Source organism: Eptesicus fuscus, chromosome 2 (assembly GCF_027574615.1).
Source record: "Eptesicus fuscus isolate TK198812 chromosome 2, DD_ASM_mEF_20220401, whole genome shotgun sequence".
NCBI classification, from domain to species: Eukaryota; Metazoa; Chordata; class Mammalia; order Chiroptera; family Vespertilionidae; genus Eptesicus; species Eptesicus fuscus.
In genome coordinates this window covers 51,286,691-51,310,688 of record NC_072474.1, presented here as the reverse complement: position 1 = coordinate 51,310,688, position 23,998 = coordinate 51,286,691, and the positions used below count along the sequence as shown (strand labels likewise).

The window sequence follows — 23,998 nt, the reverse complement described above, 5'->3', positions numbered from 1 at the left end:
AAAGAATATGAGGATTTATATTGTTTTTCTTTCCACATTGATAGGGTCTCATAAGTAGTGTAAAAAATGAAAGTGTAGAAATACATGTGATGTTTCTATCACATCCTATCTCTTTATCTGCAGTGTATAAAACATTTTTGGCATTTTGTAATATATACACACATATTTTAAAGTGTAAATTTTTATAATTGGTTTATGTCATCTAAATTAAATTTCTCATTCTGGGTTTTAAATTTAAATTTACTTGAGAAGATGATTTAGTTCATCATAAATTTAAAACATCAAGTAAGATTATCACACATTTATTCAAAATGTCCATAATGTCATAACACTGGCCCAATTTATGCATATTTTAATGTATCCTGATTAAATCCTTCAAGTCTAAAACAGATAGTCTTCTCTGAAGTTTCTGTTCATTGGCTCGGTCACTCACTGGTGACCTCTTCCTACTCTGATCTTCTCTGATGCTTATCATTCATGCTTTTTTCAGAAAGGTTAGCCCATCTTTTTCTAAGATAGGTCCTTTCCCTCTAACCAGGCTAGAAGTGCTTTAAGGACAAGAATGTCTTAACTTTTCAAATTCCCAGCTATAGATAGGAACAGATCATTCACATAACAGGGGTTCATTAAGTGGTTTGGAGGTTATTTTGTAAGATTTAATGATAATGAAAAAAGAAAAGACATAGGAGGAAGAGAAGGAAAGGGGCAGATGCAGAAATCTAGAAAATGTATTATTCTAGGAATACTGAAAATTTAAAATGTGGATCATGATATTCAGAGCATGGGAAAGTAGGGCTCTACTTGGTTATTTTGGAAAGGTGATACAATACAGCAGTAAATTGGTCAAAATAGCCCAAACTGCTAAAGCAATAATCATATTTTGCTTGGGTATGTTTGTTTCACATACACTTTTCTGGAGTCCAAACTGAGAGTAGCGTAATAGACAGGATGGTGCTGAATGCTCTGCAAGAATCCCTTACACATGTCCTGAGCTCTAGAGTGAGTTTTCCCCAACTCCATGTGATCCATTCTGTCCTTCTAACACAGACTGTCTTAAACTGCGAACTCTTGCATTGCTATTGATTGACATTTTTGCCAGTTTTGAAGAAATTTGGTAGGTTTTCATTCATTCTCATATTTAAAACATTTATTTTTCCAATGATTGTGATCTAAATCTTAACATAAAGATATTACAACAATTCTTGATATATTAATGTTGACAATATGGTTAGGGGAAACAGCATAGTAGAAAGCATTAGATGAGAGTAAGAGATCTGTAGTTTTTCCCTCAGTATTGCCACTAACTAATGGTCATGACCTCTTTTGACATCAGCTGTCCCAACTACATATTGATAGCATTGAAGCGTACATTCTCCACGGTTTCTATGAAGTCTAAGTTTCAGAATAGTTCATGAATTAACTATATTTACAAGCCTGGGAGCAACTTGTTGAAAATTCAAAGTTCTGCCATCTTTATGAAAGCGCTGGGGTGCTACTAAACAGATGCAGTCAAAGGAAAGTAAAAAACAAACAAAACACTCTGCATTCCCTGCCATTAAGAGAGAGATTCCTATCTTGCCAGGCCTCCATGGACTTTGGAGCAGCATATCTCACACTGGGATGTGCTGCCCTGCGCTGCTGTGAAGGGTTTCGCCTTGAGTACACCCGGAATGAGAGAAAGTACTGAAGCCACAGCAGTACCTTCTCCTTTGCTCTGTTACATCTCTGTGTATAGATGTGTTTGTTTACATCTAGTATGTAAAGCCAGTTTCCCTCTAAGTACCCCTGTGGGGCGCTTCTTCACACTATAGAGGCTGAAGCTAAAGACAGCATACACCAGACTTCTTTACAGTTGGGGTTCTGGATGTAAATTGGGTCCCAGCAATGAAATGCACACATATGGGATAGTAGAAACATTGAAGTGAAGGCTATTATTTTGTGCTTAGCTCTGCTGACAGACATAGCTAATATATGGAGTCTTCTGCTGCAATATTCCAAGGACCACTCCGTAGCTTTCTGCCTGTCGAGTGGCAGTTATGGAGTTAGTACAGCGTCTCTATCAGTGTTCCAGATGCCAGTCTCCAGTTTTATGGATACAGAGAGAAATGTGTGGCAGGAGCCCCTCTTCCCTGCTGGACTATACCAAGGTGTTCTGCAAGTCATTTCCAGAAGCCCAGCTTAGAGTTCCCCCACCCATTTTTCCAACAACGTTATAAACACCTTAGTCCTTGTATTAAACTATTTTTTGCCAAACCAAATTGATTCCCTTTTTTATATCTGAAGCTGTTATATAAATATTTTAATGCTAATCCCAGTAAAATATAGAAAGCAAAGGAAGGAAGGAAAAAAGGAAGAGAGGGAGAGGAAAGAGAGGGGAGATAGAAGGCAATAGATTAAAAGGCAATAAAACTGCAGACCTGGTTTTAGCACTGTCAGTAAGACATTAATGTGACTTAGCCAAGTCACTTAGACTTTCCAGACCTTAGTGTCTCAACATAAAATGATACTATTAAAGGGTATATTCTCAGTTTTCCACAAGTTCTAGAATTCTATGCCGAGAGAAATTAATTAAAGTTAAATTACACGGTTTTTAAATCTAAGGCAAATGACTTGTTTTTCTTATACCAGAAAAGACAAAAATATGCATCTTTTAATTTTCTGATTTCTCTCATATCTTAGAAGGTTCATTAGAAAGCAAGAATAGGCAGTGCTACTTTGAATAAGGATAGCTATTTCTATTTAAATACTTAACAAAATGAGATTAGTAGTTTTCTAGGTGTTTTTTTTCCAAAATTAAAAGTATAAGGTAAAAAATAAATTTTTGAAAGCCAATTACTGAAGCATTTTAATAAATATGAATATTATCCTAACTCAGTCCTCCTAACAGACAGGTACTATCTGCTCATAAACCATAAAATGCTCTTTGCAACTAATGATTGTTACCTACTTAGTAAAGTAATTCTGAAATGGTTTGATGTACTGAACAGTTGAGTAGTATGACAGACATGGCTTTTACTGTGTTTTAATAACACTACCATTTTCTTAGCAGATGAGGCAGAACCAATTATAGTTATTATAACAATATAATCATGAAAAACAAATGACTAAGTGGTAGTGGCCTGGCCAATTTTCTATGGTTTTATAAAACCAGACTTAATAGTGTCTCTAACAATTTGAGTGCACCCCAGTATTCTTCAAAAAATACTGTTGCAGAGACTGCTAATTGGTTTTAATATCTCCATTTTCAGCTGGGCCTCTGATATACAAATGTGGCCATGTATCTGTAGGTACTGGCTATTAACATAAGGAGAAGTGTTATCCAATTACACAAGTAAATTTGGATGGCAAATTCGGGGGTATTTACTTAAAAAGGAGAGGTGATACCCTTTCCTTCCCCTCCCTCTGGTACCTGGAACTTGGATGTGAAGAGCACTCTTAAACCAGGAGGATGAAGACCACCTGGCCAGGGCTGCTCAGTGGTAAGCTGGTTGGAGCCCAGGTTCCTGATGACTTCACAGAGCCTCTATATGAGCCTTAAGCTGCCTACTGCTTAAGGAGGATATTTCTATAATTATTTTTTAAGTTTTATTGTATATGCAACTGAGCCTAGTCTTAACATAAGCATTTTTTAAGATTAGGAAGTTGCTTTAGTTCTCATTAAATATATGCATAAAATTTCTTAAAGAATCATGAAAAATCAATATATTTATACCATTATAAATTATCCTATTGGAAAAACTATGTAACTGTTTCTTTAATTTTTTTGTGGAAGTTATGATTTATGTGGGAATATACTGCCAGTAAAAACTAGTAAATGGAAATGCTAGGTATTGCAGGAAGTATGTACTTCAACAAAAACACCCAATTCATTTTAATGCTATATATTTAACACATAATTTAGAACTCATACTTAGAGTGAATAACTCTTTTTTTTTACTTTTCTAGTTGAAACCACTATAAAATTATGCCATTGATGAACATATAGAGCTAATTAATAACTGTAACCTTAATTAAAGATTTCTCTGCTAACATAGAAGAGAAACTTAAGAAAGATCCACTTAAAAGAAAGTCAACACACAAACATTTTAAATGATTTATATTTAAGTATAACAGAATTCAAATTAAATATTTACTAATAGATTGTTATACATATAAAATATCTTTTTTTAAAATAGTACCTACTAATGATTTTTTAAGTATAAATAATATAATTAACAGGCAGCATACATACTCTTTTTATATCCCCTAAAATATCCTATCAAGTAAATCCTGTTATAATCCCATTTTAAAGGTGAAGAATCTGGGGCTCACTTCTCAACTTCTCTGAATAAGTGAAGTGGGAGGGAGGGGAACAGCCAGCGGAGCTCCTAGGTCCCTTATCAGAAAAGGTGAACTCCTAGTCATTAGGCTATGCTACCGATAAAGATGTTAGCAACAAGATATAACACATGCCGTCTTCCTTTTAGTCCTTCCCCACCTCTAAGATCATCTTGCACTTAACTAATACGTAAATAGTAACTGTAATCACAACTATAATAGGAATTTGGCTTTAATGAATTTACCACATAAAGTTTCAATTTTAATGTAAGAATTCTTAAAAATCTATGATTTGTGAGTTTGCTTAAGTATATATTTGCATTACCCATTGTTAGGATGTTGGCATCTGCATTTCAATTCAAATTACTTCTGTTCTATTTGCCTCTGCATTTGCAGTAACACAGTAACTATTACACCTGTATTTCCTGGCGAAATATGGGCCCAAAGAGAAACCCATTAGTGCTGATGGAAGTAAAAAGGAAGTGAAAAGGTCTAAGAAAATTGTCATTCTTAAGTAGCAAATACAAGTTAGATAATGTGTAGAATGTTGAATTGAGCAGGGCCTCTCAGACCTCTGATGGAATGGGTTCATTTTATGCTCTATATAGAAACAAGGAAAGGAAATTTATTTAAATGTTTCAGGAAGTGTTCCAGCCAGTACAAAAAAAATAACTTTTATGGGAGAAACTATATGCTAATATGAGGATCAGTAAAACTTGATTTTATAACCATTTAGCTGCCAAGAAAACAGAAAATTTTGTTTTTTTTAGATTAAGTGTAACTGATGTCACTAGATTCCCTGGATATTCCATAAATTGGGATTCTAAGTTTAGGATTTAATTTTTAAAGTCTTTATTTTTATGGAAATGGTAACGTACATCCTTTCTGCATGTTTCTAGTGAATGACACTTACTACCTATGCAATTCAGTACTTTACAAAGAGAGAGACTATTTTTTTTTGACATTCAATGAATTTATTAAATAGGTAACCAAAAATACATATTTTCACAACTTTTTGCACTTTAATAGTTTAAAAATAATTTCTTAAAATGTTTCAGATATATTACATAGCTCATCTATAATAATAAAAGCATAATATGCTAATTAGACCAGACAGCTGAATGACCTTCCAGACATCATTCCAGACGTTCTTCCAGGTGAAGCTGCAGCAGCAAGGGCCAAGGCAGTGGTGGTGAGGGGAGATCAGGCAGGCAGATGAGTGGTTAGGGGTGATCAGGCAGGCAGGCAATTGGTTAGGGGTGATCAGGCAGGCAGGCAGGCGAGCGATTAGGGGCCAGTGATCCCAGATTGTGAGAGGGATGTCTGACTGCCAGCTTAGGCCCAATCCTCCGGGTAGCAGGCCTAAGCCAGCAAGTGGACATCCCCCGAGGGGTCCCGGACATTGAGAGGGTGCAGGCCAGGCTGAGGAACCCCGCACCAGCCCCCTGAGTGCATGAATTTTTGTATACCAGGCCTCTAGTTATATCATAAAAACATGGATTTGAAAAAATTTGTGTTTGTACTTTGTTTCAAGGTATTTCAAAATATATGATCTTACTAACTTAATATATGATCTTAACAACTGAGGAATTGTACCTTGAGAGAAGCCAGCAAAATCAGCCAGTTACCAATTTGGATGTTGCAGAATGCCCTTTATCACATGATCACTGATTTCTTTACTGTGAAATTGGGATAATGATATTTATACCATGCATTTTAGCATAGATAAAAAGATTATATATATATATATATATATATATATATATATATATATATATATATACACACACACACATATATATATATATACACACACACACACATATATATATATATATATACTAGAGGCCTGGTGCACGAAATTTGTGCACGGGGGGTGGGGAGGAGGTGTCCCTCAGCCCAACCTACACTAACCAATCGGACATCCCTCTCACAATCCAGGACTGTTGGTTCCAAACCGCTCGCCAGCCTGCCTGCCTGATTGCCCCTGCTTCTGCCTGCCAGCCTGATCACCCCCTAACCACTCCCCTGCCAACCTGATTGACACCTAACTGCTCCCCTGCCAGCCTGATTGCCCCTAACAGCCCTCCCCTGCTGGCCCGGTCACCCCTAACTGTCCTCCCCTGCAGGCCTGGTTGCCCCTAACTGCCCTCCCCTGCCAGCCCAGTCACCCCTAACTGTACTCCCCTGCCGACTGGTTGCCCCTAACTGCTCTCCCTTGCAGGCCTGGTCATCCCCAACTGCCCTCCCCTACAGACCTGGTTCCTCCTAACTGCCCTCCCCTGCAAGCCTGGTCCCCCCCACAACTGCCCTCCCTTGCAGGCCTGGTCCCTCCCAACTGCCCTCTCCTGCTGGCCTGATCGCCCACAACTTCCCTCCCCTGCTGGCCATCTTGTGGTGGCCATCTTGTGTCCACATGGGGGCAGCCATCTTTGACCACATGGGGGTGGCCATCTTGTGTGTTGGAGTGATGGTCAATTTGAATATTACTTTTTTATTATATGGGATATTTTTACTTTTAGGGTGCTTTAACATTTACAAAGTATTTTTTTTTTTATACCTTATAGCAACCTGGCAAAGTACCTACAATGATAATTGTCTTTTAGAGCAGAAGAACTTCATTTATTTATTTATTTTTCTTTATTGCTTTAAGCTATCCTATCTAATAAAATAGTAATACGCAAATTGTCACTCCAAGACACAAGATGGCTGCCCCCATGTGGACACAAGATGGCCACCATAAGATGGCCAGCAGGGGAGGGCAGTTGCGAGGGATCAGGCCTGCAAGGGAGGGCAGTTGGGGGCAATCAAGCCTGCAGGGAAGGGCAGTTAGGGGGGACCCAGGACCTGCAGGGGAGAGTAGTTGGGGGGAACCAGGCCTATAAGGGAGGGCAGTTGGAGGTGATCAAGCCTGCAGGGGAGGGCAGTTAAGGGTAACCAGGCTGGCAGAGGAGGGAAGTTAGGGGTGACCCGGCCTGCTGGAAAGGGCAGTTGGGGGGACCAGGCCTACCTGGTAGGGCAGTTGGGGGGACCAGGCCTGCAGGAGAGGGCAGTTAGGGGTGACCAGGCCTGCAGGGGAGGGCAATTGGGGGTTCCAGGCCTGTAGGGGAGGGCAGTTGGGGGGACCTAGGCCTGCAGGGGAGGGCAGTTGCGGGGGGGGGACCAGATCAGCACAGGAGAGCAGTTAGGGGTGATGAGGCTGGCAGGGGAGGGCAGTTAGGGGTGACTGGGTCCTCAGGGTAGGGCAGTTGGGTACCAGGCCTGCAGGGGAGGGCAGTTAGGGGTGACCAGGCTGGCAGGAGAGGGCAGCTAGGGGTGACCAGGCCAGCAGGGGAGGACAGTTAGGGGCAATCGGGCTGGCAGGGGAGCAGTTAGGCATCAATCAGGCTGGCAGGGGAGTGGTTAGGGGTGATCAGGCTGGCAGGTAGAAGCGTTTAGGGGCAATCAGGAAGGCAGGCAGGCGAGCAGTTGGGAGCCAGCAGTCCTGGATTGTGAGAGGGATGTTCGACTGCCCGTTTAGGCCTGATCCTACTGGGCTTAAATGGGCAGTCAGACATCCCTCAAGGGGTCCCAGATTGGAGAGGGTGCAGGTTGGGCTGAGGGACACACAATCCCCGTGCACGAATTTCGTGCATCAGGCCTCTAGTTAAATATGTGTCCTCATCCTCCCATTGCCCCCCACATATCCGCTCATACCCTCACCCCCCTGGTGTCTGTGTCCATTGGTTAGGCTAATACGCATGCATACAAGTCCTTTGGTTGATCTCACCTCCTTACCCCCACTCTCCCCTACCTTTCCTCTGAGGTTTGACGGTCTGATCAATGCTTCTCTGTCTCTGGACCTGTTTTTTGTTCATCAGTTTATGTTGTTCATTATATTCCACAAATGAGTGAGATCATGTGATATTTATCTTTCTCGGACTGGTATATTTCTCTTAGCATAAGGCTTTCCAGTTCCATCCATGCTGTTGCAAATGGTAATAATTCCTTCTTTTTTTTTTTACCACAGTGTAGTATTCCATTGTATAGATCTACCACAGTTTTTTAATCCACTCATCTGCTAATGGGCACTTAGGCTGTTTGCAATTCTTAGCTATGGTTAATTGTGCTGCTATGAACATAGGGGTGCATATATCCTTTCTGACTGGTATTTCTACTCAATGGGCAAAAACTAAAACCATTTCCCCTAACAACAGGAACGAATCAGGGATGCCCACATTCACTCCTATTCGACATAGTTCTGGAAATGCTAGCCATAGCAATTAGACAAGAAGAAGAAATTTTAAAAAATCTAAATTGGAATAGAAGACTGTCCTTATTCGCAGATGACATGATACTGTACATAGAAAACCCTAAAGGCTCCATCAAAAAATTATTAGACTTAATAAATGAATTCGGCAATGTAGCAGGATACAAAATTAATGCCAAGAAATCTATAGAATTTTTATACAATAGTGAACTTACAGAAAGAGAGATTTAAAAAACAATCCCACTTACCATTACACCAAAAAACAATAAGATACCTAGGAATAAACTTAAGTAAGAAGGTAAAAGATGTGTACTTAGAAAACTACAGGACACTGAAAAAAGAGATAGAGGAAGACATAAACAGATGGAAGAACATACTGTGTTCATGAAGTGGTAGAATCAACATCATTAAAATGTCCATACTACCCAAAGCAATCTATAGATTCAATGCACTCCCCTTTAAAATACCAATGGCATATTTCACAGACCTAGAACGAACTCTCCAAAAATTCATCTGGAATAAAAAAGACCCCAAATAGCTACAGCAATCCTGAGAAAGAAGAACAAAATAGGAGGCATCTAAATACCAGATATCAAGCTATATTACAAAGCCACTGTTCTCAAAACAGCCTGGTACTGGCATAAGAACAGACATCTAGACCAATGGAATAGAATAGAGAACCCAGAAGTTCACCCAAACCATTATGCTCAATTAATATTTGACAAAAGGAGGCAAGAGCATACAATGGAGTCAAGACAGTCTCTTCAATAAGTGGTGCTGGGAAAATTGGACTGATACATGCAAAAAAAATGAAACTAGATCACCAAGTTATACCATACACAAAAATAAACTTAAAATGGATAAAGGGCTTAAACATAAGATGGGAAACCATAGAAATATTAGAGGAATCCACAGGCAGCAATATCTCAGACATATGCTGACGCAATTTCTTCACAGATACCACTCCTAGGGCAATGGAAACTAAAGAGAAAATAAATAAATGGCACTACATCAAAATAAAAAGTTTCTGCACAACAAAAGAAACCATCAACAAAACAACAAGAAAGCCCACTGCATGGGAGAACACATTTGCCAATGTTATCACCGATAAGGATTTAATCTCCATCATTTACAGGGAACTCATACAACTTAACAAAAGTAAGATAAACAACCCAATCAAATAATGGGCAACGGACCTAAATAGATACTTTTCAAAAGAGGACATAAGGAAGGCCCAGGGACATATGAAAATATGCTCAAAGTCACTAATCATCTGAGAGATGCAAATCAAAACGACAATGAGATACCATCTCACACCTGTCAGAATGCCTATCATCAACAAATCAACAAACAACAAGTGCTGGCTAGGATGTGGAGAAAAAGGAACCCTTGTGCACTGCTGGTGGGAATGCAAACTGGTGCAGCCACTGTGGAGAACAGTATGGAGTTTCCTCAAAAAACTAAAAATGGAATTCCCATTTGACCCAGTGATCCCACTTCTAGGAATATATCCCAAGAAACCAGAGCCAGCAATCAGAAAGGATATATGCACCCCTATGTTCATAACAGCACAATTCACCATAGCTAAGATTTGGAAACAACCTAAGTGCCCATCAGCAGATGAGTGGATTAAAAAGCTGTGGTACATCTACAATGGAATACTATGCCACTATAAAAAAAGAAGGAACTTTTATCATTTGCAACAGCATGGATGAAACTGGAGAGTATTATGCTAAGCAAAATAAGCCAGTCGGAAAAAGATAAATATCACATGATCTCACTCATATGTGGGATATAATGATCAACATAATTTGATAAACAAGAATAGATCCAGAGACAAATGGCAGGGGAGTGTTTGGGGAGAGTGGGGGGGCGGGCACGGTTAGAGAGCAACCAAAGGACTTGTTTGCATGCGTATTAGTATAACCAATGGACACAGACACTGGGGCAGTGGGGACTTGCCCGGGGTAGGAATGGCTTGGGGGGTGGGGAGTCAAGTGGGAAAAAAGGAGACATATGTAAAACTTTAGACAATAAATACATTTTTTTTAAAAGTGGATCACAAAGACAATCATGTAATACTTCCAGCTTCCTATAACTACATGTAATATTATTAAACTAATTATCTGATACTGATACAATAATATCCCTGATACTGATACAATAATCTATTCAATAGAATAATAATCTAGTCTCATTTTTTACCCAAATATCACTCTTTAACTTTTTCATTTTTAATAAAGACATGGCTTTTAATAGTAATAACTAACACTATACAGTCAGTACAATTCTAAGTACTTTAAGCATATTAACTCAGTGAACTAAATTTGCAGAATTTAGTAACTAAGTCACTGGATCCTCACATCAAACATAAAGAAAGCATTAGTATTGTCTTTGCCATCATTACCAGAGGGGTAAACTTGACTCAAGCCATACAGGTTTATGTAGTGAAATTCATATTTGAATATTGGAACCATAGTTTGGATCCTTGTACTAACTGCTACTCTTAATTTGGCAACAAGAAAATAAAAACTCAATTACAAAAAGAGGCAACTGACAGTGAAGCACAGTAGTGAGGACCACAGCTAACTGGAGAAAATATAATTCAGTGAAAGGGGCAGCAGCTAAGTAGCTCCAGCCAACTGTTATATAGAAATGTTGTCATTTTACCCTATTTACAGGCTAATAAACTAGCCAGTTAGTATTTCATGATTCTGGCAAATACAGTGAAATTTCTGGGTCAGAGACAAAGAATTTTATTACTCAAGGCACAGCAAGCAGCATAATTATCAGCATATTTTTGTCAGTCCCCCTTCCTTGTCTCATTAGATTGTGTCCTGGCCCAGATTTAACATGTGTGGTTTCTAAATGATGCATGCATAACTACTTATACAAAAGGAAACTATTCAGTCATTAAAGATCTCCACTTTATACCCCTAAAATTGCATAAATGAAGTGACATTTTCCAGAAAGTCATGCCTTATAAATCCATAAATTTCAGAGTTATTTATGATCAGCCACCCTGGCAGACCAGGTAGATTCTGCTGTAGCAGCTCTCCATACCTGAGGACTCTGTCACTGGAAAATGCCACTAGGTGATTGCAAGGATGTTTACTGTTAACATGTTTACATGTTAACCAGAAGAAAAATCATCTATTCATGTTAATAGATGCAGAAAAAGCATGTGTCAAAATCCAATATCCAAGCATGACAAAAACTCTCAGCATACTAGAAATAAACAGGAGATTCCTCAACATGACAAAGAACAACTACAAAGATACCTACAGCTAACTTCATACGTAATGGTGAAAATCTAAAAGCTTTTTCCCTAACATCAGGAACAAGAGATAAATGTTTCTACTCACCACTCTTACTCATACTGTTTGCCATAATGGGTACACCAATCTGCATCCCCGTCAATAGTGAACACCAACAGTCATAGCTAATGAAATTAAAAAACAAAAGTAAGTGAAGGAATACTGATTGGGATGAAGGAAATAAAATTATCTTTGTTGGAACATAATTACCTATGTAAAATATCCTAAAGAATCAACAATAAAAATCTTCTGAAACTACTAAGTGATAATATAGCAAGGTTGCAAGATACTGAATTTAAATTTTAAAAAATCTATTGCTTTCTCATAGATAAGGAGTGAACAATTGAATTAAAAATTAAAAACACAATGTTACTTACAATTACCCGCCAAAATGAACAACTTAGATACAAATATGTACAATATCTCTACAAAGTAGAAAATTCTAATGAAAGAAATCAAAGTTATCTATAATAATAAAGTCGTAATATGCAAATAGACCGAATGGCCAAACAGTGGAACGACCGTCTGGACATCCTTCCACATGACCTTCCGGACGACCTTCCAGACGAAGCCGTGGCCGGGCCGAGGGTAGCTGGAGCTGCAAAGGCTGACTCTTGCATGAATTTTGTGCATAGGGCCTCTAGTTATAAATACATTTAAAATTATTCCAAATTAGTGGATAGAAGGACTTAATATTGTTAAGATCTTAATTTTTCCAAAATGATCTATAGATTGAATGCACTTCCAATCACAATCTCAGAACATTATTTTGTGGATATTGAAAAACTAATCCTAAAGTTTATATGGAAAAACAAGAGACCCAGAATAGTCCAGGCAATACGGAAGAAGAACAAAGTCAGAGGAACAACACTACCAGACTTTAATTATAATTGTCAGAGAAATGAAATTAAAATCACAATGAGATATCACCTCACAGAATGGCTAGCATCAATAAATTCACAAATAACAAGTGTTGGTGGGGACTTGGAAAAAAGGCAACCCTCGTGCACTGTTGGTGGAGATGCAGATTGATGCACCCACTATGGAAAACAATATGGAGGGTTGGTTTTTTTTTTTAATTAAAAAAGGAACTGCCTTATGACCCAGTGATTCCACTACTGGGAATTTACCCTAAGAAACACAAAATACTAATTCAAAAGAATATATGCACCCCTATCTGCATTGCAGCATTATTCACAATAACCAAGATATGGAAGCAACCCAAGTGTCCATCAATAGGTAAGTGGATAAAAATGCAGTGGAACATGTATACAGTAAAATATTACTTGGCCATTCAAAAATAATGAAATCTTCTTATTTGCAACAGAATGGATGGACCTAGAGGGCATTATGCTCATTGAAATAAGTCAGTCAGAGAAAGAGAAATCCCATATGGTTTCACTTATATGTGGAATCTGAAGAACAAAATAAAAGAACAAACAAAATTGAAACAGACTTATAGATACAAAGAGAAAACTGGTGGTTGCCAGAGGGGAGGGGTCGGGCGACTGGATGAAAGAGGTGAAGGGATTAAGAAGAGATGTTAAGTATCGCATATGGAATATAGTCAATAATAATATTGTGATAACTATGTATGCCAGGGGGATGCTGGAAATATCTATGGGACCAGTATGTAAAGTATATGATTGTTTAACCACTAAGCTGTATACCTGAAAACAATACAAAATAAAATTGAAAGAAAAAAAAATGAGGTGAGGAACCACTGTATGTTGAATTTAAATGTGTGGGGTTTTTTTCTGACTAGTTGTATGTTTTATTCTTTTAAATTTCTAAAACTTATTTTTATTGTTAAAAGTATTACAGATGCCCCCCTTTCTTCCTCATTTACCCCTTCCACTCCATACCACTCTCCCAGGTTTTTACCACACTATTGTCTGTATCCATGGGTTATGCATATATGCATATAAGTTCTTCTGTCAATCTCTTCATCAGTCTGTTCCATGCTACGATGTCTCTGGATCTATTTTGTCCATCAATTTATTTTGTTCATTATATTTCACATATGAGTGAGATCATGTGATACTTGTCTGTCTCTGACTGGCTTATTTCGCTTAGCATAATACTCTCTAGGTCTATTCACACTGTTTCAAAGGGTAAGAGATCCTATTTACAGCTGCATAATATCCTATCTAATAATAGACAAATATGCAAATTGACCATACCTCTGAAACACCCACAAGCCACGCCCACAAGCTATGCCCACCATCCAATCAGAGTGAGTATGCAAATTAACCCAAACCAAGATGGCTACAGCCACAGAGAGCAAGGTTTCCTAGGTGACAGAGGAATCCAAGCTTTCTGCCTGCCCTTGCCAGGCCTAAGCCTCCACTCAAGCTACAAAGTTTCAATTATAGAAGGTAAACAAATTCAAACAAATGGCGGCAGAATGGAGCTTGAGAGAGCAGTCCAGGGTTGCCGCTGGCAACAGGGGAAGCAAAGCTTTCCGCACACCCTGGCCGGGCCTACCAGCTTAAGGCTACAAAGTTTCAATTATAACCCCAACACAAATGGCTGCCGGCCTCAGAGGGAGCCCCAGGCTTGGCTCCGCTCCAGGCTACAAAGTTTCAATTGTAGAAGGAAAATAAATTCCAGATACCAGGGCCTCTGCTTGGGTGGCCAGGGGGCGTGGCCGGCCTGCAAACCACCACAGGCCCCTCGCTCAGGCCTCCCCACACCACAAGGGAACCCCCACCTGATCCAGGACGCCCTTCAGGGCAAACCAGCTGGCCCCCACCCCTGTACCAGGCCTCTATCTTATCTAATAAAAGAGTAATATGCAGATTGATCATCACTGCAACACACAATATAGCTGCCCCCATATGGTCAAAGATCCTGCCCCCATGTGGACACAGGATGGCCACCACAAGATGGCCAGCAGGAGAGGGCAGTGGGAGGCACCCGGCCTGCAAGGGAGGGCAGTTGAGAAGGACCAGGCCTGCAAGGGAGGGCAGTTGAGAGGGACCAGGCCTGCAAGGTATGGCAGTTGGAGGTGATCAACCCTGCAGGAGAGGGCAGTTAGGGGTGACCAGGCTGGCAGAGGAGGGAAGTTGTGGGCAAACAGGCTGGCAGCGGAGTGGTTACGGGGTGATCAGACTGGCAGGCAGAAGCAGTTAGGGGCAATCAGGAAGGCAGGGAGGCAAGCAGTTGGAAGCCAGCAGTCCTGGATTGTGAGAGGGATGTCCGACTGCCCGGGCAGTCGGACATCCCTCGAAGGGTCCCAGATTGGAAAGGGTACAGGCTGGGCTGAGGGACAACCCCCCTCCGTGCACGAATTTCGTGCACTTGGCCTCTAGTTCCATTGTATAAATGTACCACAGCCTTTTTATCCACTCATCTACTGATAGGCACTTGAGTTGTTTCTATATCTTAGCTATTGTAAATAGCACTGCTATGAACATAGGGGTGCATATATTCTTTCTGATTGGTGTTTCAGGATTCTTAGGATATATTTCTAGAAGCGGAGTCAAATGGTAGTTCCATTTCTAATTTTTGAGGAAACTTCATACTCTTTCCATAGTGGCTGCACCAGTCTGCATTCCCACCAGAAGTGTCCTAGGGTTCCCTTTTCTCTACATCCTCACGAGCACTTATCCTTTGTTGATTTGTTGATGGTAACCATCCTGACAGATGTGAGGTGATACCTCATTGTCATTTTTATTTGCAAATCTCTGATGATTGGTGACTTTGAGCATTTTTTCATATGTCTCTTGGCCTTCTGTGTGTGCACTTTGGAGAAGAGTCTGTTTAGGACTTTTGCCCATTTTTTAAAAAATGAATTGTTTGTCTTCCTTTTGCTTAGTTGTATGAGTTCTTTACGTATTTTGGAAATTAACCCCTTATCAGCTATATCATGGGCAATATGTTCTCCCATATAGAAGGTCACCTTTACATTTTGTTGATGGTTTCTTTTCTGTGCAGAAGCTTTTTATTTTGATGTATTCCCGTTTGTTTATTTTCTCCTTTGTTTCTCTTGGCCTAGGGGATGTATCAGTAGACATATTGATATGAGATATGTCTGAGATTATGCAGCCTATGGTTTCTTCTAGGATTGTTATGGTTTCATGACTTACATTTAAGTCTTTTATCCATTTTGAGTTTATTCTTATGTATGGTGTAAGTTGTAGCCTATATAATAAAAGCCTAATATGTTAAGTGTCCAGTCATCCAGTTGGCTGTTCTACCAATCAAAGTGTAATATGCTAATGATATGCTAAGGCCACTCAACCACTCACTATGATGTGCACTGACCACCAGGGGGCAGATAGTCAACCAATCGACCAGTCACTATGACATGCACTGACTACCAGGAGGCAGAGAGTCAACTGGTTGACCAGTCACTATGATGCGTACTGACCACCAGGGGGCAGATGATCCAACTGGTAGATTAACTTGCTGCTGGGATCTGGCCAATCGGGACTGAGCGAGACAGGCTGGACATACCCTGGAGCCTTCTCACGGTCCCTTCCTGGCTGGCCAACCTCCTGCATCCCACCCCGGCCCCGGTTGTGCACCAGTGGGGTCCCTCAGCCTGGCCTGCACCCTCTCTCAATCGGGACCCCACGGGGGATGTTGGAGAGCCAGTTTTGGCCCATCAGCAGAACGACTGGTCGCTATGGTGTGCACTGACCACCGGGGGGCAGACACTCAATTCAGGACCTGCCCCCTGGTGGTCAGTGCACTCCCATAGGGGGAGCGCCACTCAGCCAGAAGCCGGGCTCACAGCTGGAGAGCGCAACAGCAGTGGTGGGAGCCTCTCCCATCTCTGTGGCAGCATTAAGGATGTCCAACTGATGGCTTAGCGGGCCTAAGCTGTCAGTCATCCCCTGAGGGCACCCAGACTGTGAGAGGGTACAGGCCCAGCTGAGGGATGCCCCCCCACCGAGTGCACAAATTTTGTGCACTGGGCCTCTAGTTTTTAAATAAACATAAACACTTGATTCCTTTATAAAAATAAAAAATAAATTAATATTGTCAATGCATCAAAAAAAGACTAACTATAGTGCTAGTGATGAAGACAATGTAATATTGGCAAAATAACAGATCAATGGGACAGAACAGAGAGCCCCAAAATTGACCCACACAAATAGAAACTACTGGTCTTTGAGAAAGGAACGAAGACAATTCAAGAGAAAAGGATAGTCTTTTCAACAAATGATGTTGGAACAAGTAAACATCCACAGGCAAAAAACAAAAGCAATCTAGACAGAGACCATACATCTTATACAAAAACTAACTTGAAATGGATCATAGACCTTAATGTGAAAAACAAAATCTATACAACTTCTAGAAAATAATATAGGAAGAAAATTGAGGTGATCATGCATTTGGCAATAATTTTAGACACAACACCTACAGCACAATCTATGAGAAAAAAATGATAAATACTCTGTACTTACAGCACAGTTTTTCTGTAAACCTGCTCTAAAAATGTAAAATCCTTACTTTATAAAAAGGCAAGGAGAATAGTCTGGCTGATAGTGTATGGCATACACAAGAAGAATAGTATTAGGTCAAACCATATGAAATTGCCAATATTCAACCACTGTTGACCTACAGGATTTGTAATTCAATATGGTTCAACCTGAATTGTTTATGAGGTCAGAGACCAGGTTGTTTGGGGGGGAAAAAATGGAAGAAAAAGCATGTTATTTATTTCAGATAACAGTCCTCACAGGCACTCCTGACAAAATAAAAGTCCACCGAGTGCTGTCATAGCATGGATATAGTGTCTTGTATGAAAATCATTAATGTCAGATTGTTTAAGGTTTTCTTCTCCTTGCAAGATATGGGTTTCTTCAAAGATGTTCTTTTCCCTTTTTTTTTCTGTTCTTTTTTCTTCTTTTCTCTCTCTCTCTCTCTCTCTCTCTCTCTCTCTCTCTCTCTCTCTCTCTCTCTTTTTCTCTCTCTTTCTCTCTTCTCTTTCTCTTTCTTTCTTTCTTTCTTTCTTTCTTTCTTTCTTTCTTCCTTCCTTCCTTCCTTCCTTCCTCTCTTTCTTTCTTTCTTTCTCCTTCCTTCCTTCCTTCCTTTCTTTCTTTCTTTCTTTCTTTCTTTCTTTCTTTCTTTCTTTCTTTCTTTCTTTCTTCTTTCCTTTACCACATCAAAGGCATTGGACTCAAATGTTGTTTACCATTGTTTCCCATTTATATTTTGACCCATACTTAGGGCACTAAAAATTGATTAGAAGTTCTCTGGGGGTAGCTGGGGCTTGTCAACCTAATTTGAGAACTTGTGTCCATGGTCATATGGCTCAGCCATTTCCTTAGCAAAACCTTGAGATCAGTACCTTTAACCTTTTGCACTCGGATATCGAGTGTGACTCGACACGGTTAGCATTAGAATAAAGGAATCGAGAAAAAAGCAAGCGAGTGCAAAGGGTCAAGTTGCTTTTGTTTTTGCTGTTTCTTTAATATTAACCTGTAATTCAGAAATAACCGTCTAATTGCCTGCCTAAAAGTTCAAATCCTAGATGCTAATCTTGTAGTAGTAAGCTGGGAGAAGAAGGCAGGTAGTCTCAAGATGCAGTAAATATTTACTCCCCCCTCCCCTCTATTGTATGACTCCACCACACCCTTTTAACACATTCAGTGGTTGGCAAATATTTTTATTTCTTAATGATTTTAACTCATGATAGTAAATCATTTTTTAGTTAGCTAAAAGGTTGGTTTTTCCCTATTAGATGAGATATATCAGAATGGTAATATATTGCTCTTAGATTTATAAATTGATATTTACTTTTCTCTAAAATTATTTTATATTAGAGGCCTGCTACATGGATTTGTGAACCGGTTTGGTCCCTTAGCCTAGCCTGTGCCCTCTCACAATCCAGGAACCCTCACAGGATTAGTAGTGAGTGAAGCAGCAGATGGCCAGGGCACTGGTCTCGCTCATTCCAGCCCTGCTGCACCTGCCACTGCTCAGTAGCGCTACCACAGAGGTGAGAAAGGCTCATGCTGCCATAGCTGTGCTCGCCAGTGTGAGCCCAGGGTCTAGTGTCCCGACGGTCAGCTGAGTGGCACTCCCACTGTGGGAGCACAGTGACCACCAGGGGGCAGCTCCTGCATTGAGCATCTGCACCCTGGTGGTCAGTGCATGTCATAGCAACCAGCCAGTTGTCTGGTCATCCAGTTGCCAAGTTGACCAGTCACTTCAGCTTTTATATATATAGCGACCAGAGGCCCAATGCACGAAATTCATGTAAGAGTAGGCCTTCCTTCCCCTGGGCTGCTGGCACTGGCTTCCCTCTGGCACCCAGAACCCAGGATTCCCTCACAGCCCCCGCTTCGTCCAGAGGGTTTAATTAACATATTACGCTTTTATTATTATAGACTAGAGGCCTGGTGCACGAAATTTGTGCATGGGGGCGGGGGGCAGATGTCCCTCAGCCCAGCCTGCACCCTCTCCAATCTGGGACACCTCAAGTGATGTCCGACTGCCCATTTAAACCCGATCCTACCGGGCAGTCAGACATCCCTCTCACAATCCAGGACTGCTGGCTCCCAATTGCTCGCCTGCCTGCCTTCCTGATTGCCCCTAACCGCTTCTGCCTGCTAGCCTGATCACCCCCTAACCACTCCCCTGCCAGGCTGACTGCTCCCCTGCCAGCCTGTTTGCCCCTAACTGTCCTCCCTTGCAGGCCTGGTCACCCCTAACTGCCCTCCCCTGCAGGCTTGATTGCCCACAACTGCCCTCCCTTGCAGACCTGGTCCCTCCCAACTGCCCTCCCTGCTGGCCATCTTGTGGTGGCCATCTTGTGTCCACATGGGGGCAGCCATCTTTGACCACATGGGGACAGCCATCTTGTGTGTTAGAGTGATGGTCAATTTGCATATTACTCTTTTATTAGATAGGATAGAGGCCTGGTGCACAGGTGGGAGCCAGCTGGTTTGCCCTGAAGGGTGTCCCGGATCAGGGTGAGGGTTCCCTTGGGGCGTGAGGCATCCTGGGCGAGGGGCCTGTGGTGGTTTGCAGGCCAGCCACACACCCCCGGTGATTCAAGCAGAGGCCCTGGTATCTGGGATTTATTTATCTTCTATAATTGAAACTTTGTAGCCTTGAGCGGAGCCAAGCCTCCTGCTTGCTCCGTGGCCGCAGCCATTTTTGTTGGGATTTACCGTATTTTCCAGCATATAAGACGACTTTTTAACCCAGGAAAATCTTATACGCCCAGTCATCTTATACGCCGGAAAGTACGGTAGTACCAAGATATTCATGTAAGTGAAAAACTTGTTTTAATTACCGTATTTTCTGGTGTATAAGACGACTGGGCATATAAGATTTTCCTGGGTTAAATAGTCATCTTATACGCCAGAAAATACAGTATTTATCTTCTATATTTGAAACTTTGTAGTGGAGGCCAAGGCAGGCCAGAGCTGCAGGAGCTTGGCTTCCTCCATCGCCAGAGGCAACTCAAGCCTCCTGCTCTCTCCAGCTCCGTGGCTGCCACCATTTTTTTGGGTCTTATTTATCTTCTATAATTGAAAGTTTGTAGCCTTGAGTGGAGGCCTGGGACTGCCAGGGTGTGCAGAAAGCTTGGCTTCCTCCATTGTCAGGGAAACCCAAGCCTCCTGCTCTCTCCGTGGCCGCAGCCATCTTGGTTGGGTTAATTTGCATACTCGTTCCTGATTGGCTGGTGGGCGTGGCTTGTGGGTGTAGCGGAGTGGTGGTTAATTTGCATATTGCTCTTTTCTTAGATTGGATGACTAATTTTCTAAATGAAAATTTTCATTTTCTCTCAAATTACATTCTTAACATTTTAATATGCTTTTTAATTTAAGTTCAGAAAAAAGAGTAAAAGTGAAAATACTGCCATGTGCACAGAATCTTGAGATTCTCAGCCTTTTTCCTCCACTTTGTATGAGGAGTGGGAAAGAAATTTGGAGGAGAGTCTGCCTCTTAAAAAGTTTGTAGTGACAAAGCCAGGATTCATAAGGGATCATGTATATCACAGGTAAAGAAAACATTGGTATATGTTCTGAAATTAATTTTTAATCATGCGCTGTATTTTTATCCCCCAATTCAGTTGTGAATACCTAGAGATTAATCTTCTCATGAATGCTACAGAGTACCAAGCTTAACTCTTTGTGTGCTATATTTGTTTAATAAAATAATAAAATTAGAGAGCATATTAAAGAATTAAATTAGTCCCAAATTTTATGATCCAAAAGCAATCTTCTTATGATATATACATAATCATTAAACTGTTCAAGTTAGAAATCTATTACTTCTAGGTTTAACTTGTAACCTTTATTAAAGTATTAGGGTGTAATTTGAGTAAATATTCATTTAACACCCAAATGAAGAAAATCTTTAATAAACTTCTAAAAGTTAGGTTAGCCAAAATATTGAAATTAAGCATTTTGAAAATCTGCTTGTTTATCTGCTATTTGTACCAAGTTATTAAATAAATTATATAAAATACTAGAGGCCCAGTGCATGAAATTCATGCACAGGGAGGGGGGGCTCCATCTGGCCAGCCTGCACCCTCTCGCAATCCCGGACCTTTCAGGGGATGTCCAACTGCTGGTTTAGGCCCGATCCCACAGATCAGGCCTAAACCGGCAGTTAGACATCCCTCTCGCAATCCGAGACCGCTGCCTCTTAACCGCTCACCTGCCTGCCTGATTGCCCCTAAAACTCAAGCTTCTTCTTTTTTATTTTTAATATTTATATTTCTTCTTTATTTTTTATTTTAAAAGTCAAGCTTCTTGATAACATGAGGCATTTAACATTATTCCATGTTCCTTACAGAGAGCTAAGCATGGTAAACACAGCAAATACTTAATACTCATGGGCTTCTATACAAACACTTTCCAACCAGGAATGTTTTAATAGGCAGTCTCCAAAAACTTGAATTAGAAAACCTAAAAGTAGAGTGCTCATATTTCAAGCATCAGGTGCTATTAGCAGGATTTCTATCCCAATTAAACTCTAATTCCTAGCTATCAACAGTCTGGACAAACTACCCTTCACTGTCCCCAAAGTTTCTTATTCATCGCTATCCCATTTCCATTTTTGAGTTCAATGTTTTATATCCACATCAGTATCAATGTACCATAAAAAAAAAACCACCTGCCAGCCTAGCTGGGCAGGCAGGATGGGGGTGGGGGGTCCATGGCAGCATAGAAAACTGGGGTTCTTGTCCCAAAAGAGGAGAAAATGGGTTTACAGTCAAGAAAACAAAATAAGAACCTAACATGATCAAGGAAAAGTCTTGAAACTGCATTGAGTGGAGGTGCCGGTGCCATGGGCAACGGTGCATCTCACCTGGCCCAGCAGTACCTGCAGCAGCCTCGGTTCCTGGGAAGCCTGGGGTCAGATAGGGCCCAGCTCTTGAGATTATTTTTAATAATTTTGCTTTTGGGGGAGGAGGGCTTCTGGGCAGCAGCTCCATGAGGGGGTAACCGGTGTGGGTTTCACTTCAGGATTTGGAGGGAAAGTTGGGTCTGTGGGGCGGGACCCGCCTGGCCCCAAATGTCACAGCTGAGGTTCTTGGAAGTGGCCCAGCGAAGTTCCTTCCTGCCTTCTTCCTGCCCTGACCCCAGGTCTATGGCTTAAAAATTAGGGCATCAGGCTGGGGCTGAGCACCCTAGGGGCCTTTGTAAACATGGTAGGTACAAGCGGGGGCGGGGAGGGGGGGTTGGGGGAACTGTAGGAATTTGTGGGGCAGCCAGAGCTAGGGGAGGGCAGTGCTCTTGGGGAAAGGGGGCATGGGGTGGAGGAGGTATGCTCCTCTAACAGACTTAGAGGTACAGAGACTGAGACAGAGAGGACAGAAATGGGGATAGAAAGAGTGACGGGAAGAGAGAGACTCAGAGAAAGCAAGAGAGAGATTGAGACAGAGAAAGATTCACAAAGAAGAGAGACAGACAGACAGAAAGATGGAGTCCTGCTCTGTATGAGTCATTGGGGGGGGGGGGGGGGGGCGGCGAGGATGTGCCAGTGTGACGGTACGTGCCTTGTTGTGTTGCAGGAGGGAGCATTGGTAACGCAGCACCAGCTCCTTCAGAGACCCATACAGGTTGTAGGGCTCCGCAAAACCCAAGCCAGTGGGGTGCGTAGATGACACCAGTGCTTGGTATAGCCGTCCACCACCACAAAGTAGGCACAGCAGCCCCTCTGGCTGCTCTCACGGATGAGGAAGGTACCACCCCGCTTGCCGTTCAGCATTTCCTCAGCCTGCGTGCGGTGATCTTGCCCACATAACAGGTTCGTTCCTCAGGGTGGGGGAGGTCATCCTCATCCTCCATCAGTGCATACTGGTCTTCAGTCTCATTTTTGATTCCCAACTACTCGTTGATTTTCTCCTGCCAGGCGCCTTTCTGGGTGAGCCATACCAGGTACTGGTCTCGGATCTTGCGCAGCTGCATGAGGTCTGGCTTCAGGCTATTCATGCGCTTGTTTTGATTGTCCACGGCCTGTGTCCACAACTCTTGTTCCAGCTTCATGAGGCTCTCATGGATCTCAGCGATGTGAGACTTGAGCCGTTCTGAGTTCAGAGGATCCTCTGCATCTCTTTTTCATTGCCCTCACGCCAGAAGCGCTCCAGATACGCCTTGCTTCACTTCTCTTGAGTCTGTCCCTGCTCTTCGAAGATCTTGATGGTTTCACTGAAGGCTTCGATGGCAGTGCGCTTCATCTGCAGTTCCTGGGAGGTGCATGTGTACTCCTCATAGAGCTGGTCGTACTCAGGGCTCTGGTCCTCCGCTTCAAACTAAGGTAACAAACAAATAATTTCCCGCCAGAAGTCACTTCCAAATACTGCAAGACTGAGGATTACCGGGCTGACTATGTACATGCGCAGTAACAGGCTCATGTTCTAGCCCTACGTGCCCAGGAGTCCTCCACAATCCCATAATCCTCTGATGATATACTTCAGTTTTTCTAGCTCCTCCTTAAGTGGTGTTTCCTTCAGTCGTGTTGCAATGTCCCTGGCCTCTAGTTGGAGAGGATTGTTCTGTTCTTTGACGTTGGAACTATTGGAATCAGTGAAGTTTGGGGAATACTGCCGTTGCCATGAACATATTAGTCACAAGCACACTCATGAAACAACCTCCAATTCAGTCCACGACTGGTGCTGTCCTGGTTCACAATGAGA

At 41.6% G+C, this 23,998-nt stretch overlaps 1 pseudogene; it reads right to left on the bottom strand.

Moving 5' to 3' along the window:
• Positions 1-21,980: 21,980 nt before the first annotated feature.
• LOC103287963 (phosphatidylinositol 3-kinase regulatory subunit beta-like) lies at positions 21,981-23,716 on the bottom strand (annotated as a pseudogene).
• Between the last annotated feature and the right edge of the window lie 282 nt (positions 23,717-23,998).